This window comes from Mustela lutreola, chromosome 15, assembly GCF_030435805.1.
Source record: "Mustela lutreola isolate mMusLut2 chromosome 15, mMusLut2.pri, whole genome shotgun sequence".
NCBI classification, from domain to species: Eukaryota; Metazoa; Chordata; class Mammalia; order Carnivora; family Mustelidae; genus Mustela; species Mustela lutreola.
The window spans coordinates 42,094,280-42,101,618 of record NC_081304.1 but is presented as its reverse complement, the minus strand read 5'-3'; positions in this window follow the sequence as shown (position 1 = coordinate 42,101,618).

The following is a 7,339-nucleotide window of genomic DNA, read 5'->3' as shown; positions in this document are numbered from 1 at the left end:
GAGTGCCCTGAGTGCCCTGGGGAGGTCTAAACCCATCCGGGGGCACCAGGTGGAAGGAGAGAACAAGGAGCATGGGGGCGGGGGGGGGGGGGCGTGTGAGCTAAACCTTTGAAGCTGAATCTCATTTGGTTACCTGGTGCTGAAGGGAAGATGGCTGGCAGAGGGAAGAAGCAACCAGCTAAGGCCGGGAGGGTGGAGTGTGCATAGAGGTGTTTGTGTTGGAGGGGGCGGATTGAGGGTTGCAAGGAATGGCTGGAGTCTGTCCACCCAGAACCTCTGTCTCCTGGTGCTGCCACCCTGCCCCCAGCCCATAACTGCACACAGGAGAAATTCAATCCATATTTCCACGATTATGTTGAAGATCCGTGTGTGCCTGGGTGAGAAGGCAGGATGTCAAGGAGAATGTTTCAGGATGGAAACACAGCCTGGGCAAAGAGGCGGAACCGTGGCGGAGTTCAGAGAACAGAAAGTTCTCTGTGGTTGGAGTATGGGTTTGCGGGGGGCAGGACTGAGAGCCAATTGCTACACTTCCAGGGTGTTCAGTGAATGGCCTGGCTTGGCTGGTTTGTCAGTGAGATCCTCCTGGAGCCAGTGAGGTCTGTGGGGGAGAGACCCCCGGTGCCCTCTGCGAGGAGAGCAGAGAGCTATGGAGGGAATCAAGTCATCCGACTGCTGAGGGCAGCCTGGTGGGAAGCTGCCATAAGACAGGACAGACCGGCCACCCTACACCCCTGTCTGGGGTTATGGCTTCTTCCCTCCCATTCAGCCAACCTGCCGCCTGCTTAGGGCTAGGCGAGGAGCAGTCAGGAGGCGTAGGACAAAGGGTTTCAGATACCCAAGACAATACCTGAATTCTGTCTCCATGCAGAGATGGCTTCTTCTGTAGCCTGGGGCTTTAGAGGAGCCACGAGTGGGGCTGGGCCTCCAGTATGTGTGTCCTCTGCAACCCAGTTTACCCAACCCCCAACCCACACTTCACACTTGCAACGCCCTTCAAAGTCATAGACCCTCAGGCCCTTTTGAGGACCCACAGCAGCTTGATGTGGGGGGGGGGGTCCCAGGAACCAGGGCCCATCAGTGATCAGGTCCTCTACAAGGCAACGTGCTGAGACCAGCGGGGGAGTCTCCACTCAACACTACATCAGGAGGACCTTCCCCCCACTCGGTGGTCGCAGCCACGGCCCCCGCCCCCAGGCTTTGCCCACTTTGCACCACCCTCTATTTCCTTCAATGATTGCAGCAAATAACTCTTGTTTTTGTCATCGTTGTTGTTTTTCCATGCCTCCTAGTGCATGTAAGCAATCCACGACAGGATGCCATGACTGTCTTTCTTCAGTCTTTGTGGGGCTCTTCCCATGACAGGCCTCTGTATGATGTCAGGGAGGAGCCCTGACCTTGCACTTGGACCATTGACCCTCCTGGAGAGGGCCGTCTGAGAACTGCTGAGGAGGCCCTAGCCAGACAGGAGGTGATCCCCGACTTCCAAGAACCAGCCTATCCTCAGAATCAAGGGGAAGATACACTGGGGAGAGAAAGCCAAGGCTGGGGATGGGGTCCAAACGTGGCTTTTAGGAAGTTTGGACCAAGACACAGGGCCAGACATTTAGACAAAGGCCCCTGGGACAACTGGGGGTTGGACTGAACAAGGGCCCTATCCAAGTGGTCCCGGAAAGGTGGGAAAGGTGGGAAAGGCTGGATGTGGGCCCAGAAATGAGTTATAAGAGCTGGAGCTGCCTGGCCTAAAGGGGAGAAGATAGGGTCGGGGGTGGCCGTCAGACCATCAGTGGAAGCATCGGGCGTGAGCATTCTCCTGGGCGGAAAGGACTGCAGGGGGCAAGGTAGGAAGGCACACTGTGGCTTTTTTGAGGCCCCCTGGTGAAAGGTGATATGGGCCTCAGCCCTGGAAGGGCCCCTCCTGGGCAGCTAGCCTGCCCTGGGGCAGGAGGGAGAAATGGAGGGGATCCTACAGTGCGTGGGGGGCAGGAAACTTGCTCAGAGCTCTGAGAATCCCAGACCCAGAATCCGACTCCAAAGGCCCTTGTCTTCCAGTGTCTTTCCAACGGGGCATGTTCATTTCATCTTTTACCTGTTCCCATCCCCCAACAGCACCTTGCAGACTGCTCAGAAGGCACTTCCATGAACCTACATGACCCTATCTTTGTGCTGCAGGCTGGCCGGGGCTGAGGATGCAGAGGGGTTTCCAGGGGAACCAGCCAAGAAGGTCCTTTGGCTTCGTGCAGGATAGAAATCAAATGTGAGCCAAGAGGAAGTGAGACTATTTATTAAAGATGTGGGGAAAGCGTAGATCAAACAGAGTGTCAGGGAGACCTGGAGAGGAAAAAGAGTGAGTCTTGTCTTTGTTTGGGGTCTGGGGTTTTTATTAAGGAAAGTGGTTCAGCACACGTGTCTTCTCAGTAATCCAGGAACAAAACAAACCTTTAGGTGTCCTCCAGAAGTCACTTAAGCCCTGCAGTCAGGGGTCTTGATGAGTCAGTGGTCTTGGAGAACCTTCATGACCAACGACCCCATCAAGTCATTCCTTAGATGTTACCCATTGTGCTGGAAAGCTCCAGAGAAATCGCTAATTCCTGGACATGCATTATCTGTGCTATAAGGCGTGTATAAGTTGGGGGTGTAGGTGCTGGGAGGACTCAAAGCAGAAAAAGGCGTCCAAAAAGCAGGTCCTTCAGTGGCTGTTTCATTTTCTCCCCTCTTTGCCTCAGCTCTCACCACTCCTGCCATGACTCCACTCTTTACAGAGTCTCACTGGGCCCTGCCTTTACTAAGATCTCTGGCAGGTGCCTATGTTCTTGCTTCTCTCAGGCATACTCTCCCAGGCTCCCTCTCCCTGTGTGGCTGGTTGAATCTTGTTTACCCTTCAAGTCTCAGCCTGAGACTGAACTTCCTTTGAGAACCTTCATTACCACTTGGAACAGGTCCCTGCTGAGTGCCCTTGAAGACACTATCACCGCATAAGCACATAGGACACTGCATTTTGTTCTCTTCCACCAGGTTCTGAGTTTGGGGACGGTAGGGTCTGTCTTGTATGACTGTCCCTATAGACCTCTTCAGCCTCTTGAGTGAATATCCAACAAATATGTTGAAAGGATGAATGCGTGGATGGATGGATGGATGGATGGATGGTTGGGTGTGTGGGTGGATAGTGCCCACGAGATAATTTATAAGGTTCGTGCCAGAGAGTCAAACCCTCTTACTATCATGTTGTGGAGCTGCTCTCTGGATCTTTCAATAGGACGATGGGGGCTGTTGGTCAGGTGAGAAGGCAAAGAAGTCAATGGGTTTTTACCACCATCAAGAATGTGAAGAGGCAATAGGGAACCCCCCTTCCAGGGTTGGCCCTGCACACGTCCTCTGGAAGCTGAGCCTGGGCAAGAATCTACAGAATGTTCTGATGCTAACCTGAGACTCATTTGGATACAGTCAGCCCAAGAACCTCCCCCCTGCATTACTGAGCAGCAAGCCTGTCCCCTTGTCTTCTGAGTTTCCATGTCTTGCTCTTTTAAAAAATTGTAATGTAATATACATAAGGTAAAATTTACCATCTTAATCAGTTTTATACATACAGATCTGTCCTGTCAAGTATAATCACATTGTTTTGCTATCAGTCTCTAGAACTTTTTCATCTTGCAAACCTGATACTCTATACCCATTAAGCAAAAACTCCTACCTCCTTCTCCCCAAGCCCTGGCAACCACCGTTCCACTTTCTGGTTCTAAAGGTGCTATTTTTTTTTCTTTTTTAAAAGGTTTTATTTATTTATTTATTTATTTATTTATTTATTTGACAGGGAGAGAGAGAGTTCACAAGTAGGCAGAGAGAGAGAGAGGGGGGAAGCAGGCTCCCTGCTGAGCAGAGAGTCTGATGTGGGGCTCCATCCCAGGACCCTGAGATCAGATCATGACTTGCACTGAAAGCAGAGGCTTAACCCAATAAGCCAGCCAGGTGCCCCAGTTTTTCTTTCTCTTTCTTTTCTTTCTTTTTTTTTTTAAGTAGGCTTCATGGCCAACGTGGGACTCAAACTCATGATCCCAAGATCAAGAGTATTTGTCTTTTTGTGACTGCCTTATTTCACTTAGCAGAATGTCCTGAAGGTTCATCCATGTTATAGCATGGGCCAGAACTCCCTTCCTCTTTAAGGCTGGTATTCCATTGTATGTATATACCACATTTTATTTATCTCTTCATCTTTGGACATTGAATTGCTTCCATCTTTTGGCTATTGTGAAAAATGCAGCTACAAACATTGCTTCAAACTTGATTTCAGTTCTTTTGGCTATATACCCAAAGATGGGATTGCTAGATCATATGTTAGTTCTGTTTTCAGAAATTCTCTACTGTTTGAGGAAATTCTCTACTGTTTTCCATAGTAGCTGCACCAATTTACATTCCCACCAACAGTGCACAAGTTTCCAATTTCTCCACATCCTTCCCCACACTTGTTATTTTCTTTTTTTGTGTGTTTTTGTTGTTGTTGTTGTTGTTTTAAAGATTTTATTTATTTGACAGATAGAGATCACAAGTAGGCAGAGAGGCAGGCAGAGAGAGAGAGGAGGAAGCAGGCTCCCTGCCGAGCAGAAAGCCCAATGCAGGGCTCGATCCCACGACCCTGGGATCATGACCTGAGCTGAAGGTAGAGGCTTTAACCCACTGAGCCACCCAGGCGCCCCTGTTGTTGTTGTTGTTTTGTTTTGTTGCTTGTCTGTTTCAGGCAGCCATCCTAATGGGGACGAGCTAATGTCTCATTTTACTGTGGTTTTAATTTGCCTTAAATTTGCCTTTCCCTAATGACAAGTGATGTTGTGCATCTTTGCATATGCTTGTTGGCCATTTGTATATTTTGGAGAAATGTCTACTGACCCTTTCTCCATTAAAAAAAAAAAAAAAAACATTATTTATTTATTTATTTATTTGTCAGAAAGAAAGGGAGAGAGAGAGAGAGTGCACAGAAGCAGGCAGAAAGGCCAGCAGAAGAGAGAGAAGGAGGCTCCCTGCCAAGCAAGGAGCCGGATGTGACTCTATCCTATGACCCTGGGATCATGACCTGAGCTGAAAGCAGCGGCTTAACCCACTGAGCCACCCAGGCATCCCCCTTTCCCCATTTTTAAAACAAGTTATTTAGGGGCGCCTGGGTGGCTCAGTGGGTTAAAGCCTCTGCCTTCCATTCAGGTCATGATCAAAGGGTTCTGGGATGGAGCCCCACATCAGGATCTCTGCTCAGCAGGGAGCCTGCTTCTCCCTCTCTCTCTGCCTCTCTGCCTACTTGTGATCTCTGTCAAATAAATAAAATCTTTAAAAAATATAAAACAAGTTATTTGGGTTTTGTTGCTGTTGAGTTGTAGGAGTCCTTTATTTATGCTGGATACTGATCCCCTGTCAGATATTGATGTGTGAGTATTTTTCTTTCATTCCACAGGGTGTCTTTTCACTCTGCTGACTGCGGCCTTAGATACATATACCCAGCTCTTTTGAGGCCTGTTTTCTCATTTAAACTTTCTTTTGACATTTGTTTTATCCTGATTTCACCTATCTAAACATTGTGCAGAGGCCACAGAGTCAGGAGGAGATGGTAAGATGAATGCTGGCTTCCAATCTTTGGGTTTCTGAACCTGATCCCTTCCATTCATTATCATTCATCATTCATTCATTCATTCATCCATCCATTCATTCACCGAACACTTACAGAAGAGCATGGCCAAGATCTGGAATCAAACAGACCTAGGTTTGAATCCTGCCTTTCTTTGTAAGCTTAGTCCCGTCATGGCTTTGGACAGAACAACCTCTCTGAGCTTTAGTTCTATCTCTATAAAGCAGAAAAACTGAAAATGTAGCCAGAGGAGAACACTTGAATTGACCTTGCTGGGTGGTAGAAAGAGCTAGGAGGTGGGCAAACAGGTCCACCGAGGTGGGGACTCCCTAAAGGCAGCCATTATTATTTCTTGGTGGCTAGTATTGGGTAACACAACCATTCCCCAGGGTCCCTTGAGTGTCAGGACCAAGGCACCAAGGCTCTCTTAGGGTTCAACTTCCGTTTAGTCGCTCAGGAGATCATTACTTGTTGACAAATGTAGCAGGACTCTGTCTGATCAAGCCTCTCCCAGATGGGACGGTAACCAAGCTTCCCTTCGATCCTGACCTTGAAGGCTGGGAGGCGGGGAGCATGTTCTGTCCGGCAAGGAGGCTGTGCTTGAGGAAAGCAAAGACTTTTTTTTTTTTTTTTTTTTTTTTTTTTTTTAATAAAAGACCTTTTACTGACGACAGCAGTATTTAATCAGATTGTTCTGGGTGGGGAGTGGCGATAAGGGTATAGGGTTGGGGACAGTGTTTGTTTGGATCATAGAACTCTCTGACTCTGAGAGCAGCTGGAAGACTACCCGGAAGAGGAGAGAGGCCTGATTGGGCCTCCTGGGGAGAAGACATCTTCCCCTCTTGCGAAAGAATCCTCTACTTTTCAAAGCCTAGAAAGTAGCTCCCAAGGGTAGGGAGGAGGGGCTGTGGCTCAGGACCCAGCTGCCAACCCCAGCTGTGCCCCTTGCTAACTGCACAACTAGCGTGTAGTCCCTGCAAAGCTCAATTGTAAAGTGAGCACAAGAACAACCTGCCTGGAAGGGTTGGTGTGGGGTTTCTGAGAGAGGACGGGTCGTGCACAGGAGGTCCTGAGGCCAAGGTTGCCTTCCTCCTCCCTTTCCTCTTAAGTCTCTGCTTCCTGCTGGGCTCTCAAACGGGGATGGTGGGGATGGCCTTGCAGATGGCGGGGGCGGGGGGCGGCGAGTACCCTTCCAAGGCTGAACATCCTCAGGGCATGCCATGCCCCCCACCTCTCCACCGGGCACAGTAGAGCCTTAACTTCTGGAATGTGCTGCCCACCTCCCTTTCCACTCCATGAAAACTCTCCCTATCCCACAAGACCGGGCCCCATCTGTTACCCATGCCCGATGTCAAGGCTCTTCTTGACTACGGTCCCCAGAACTCCTTTGGGGATCTGTTAGCTGCTCTGGTTTCCCGCACTGAAGGTACTTTTGGTGGTACCTTTTGTCCCTGGCTTGTTTCACTGGATGGTGAGAGGCCGGCGAGCAGAGCCAGGATCCAATTTGTCCCCCTTTGGTCACTTGTTCAGTGTGTAGCCCAGTGCTCTTCTCAGATCAGAGGTCTCAGAGACTGTGATGGCTGACAGATACTGGATTCCTTATCAAACACCCAGAACCCCCTCTCCCCCCACATACTGACCTCATTCCCTCAACAAGATGTCAAGACAGAGTTCCTCACTATTGAATTTGCAAAGCATACAGGTCTCCAGGGGAGATGGGGCCTCCCTCTGTGT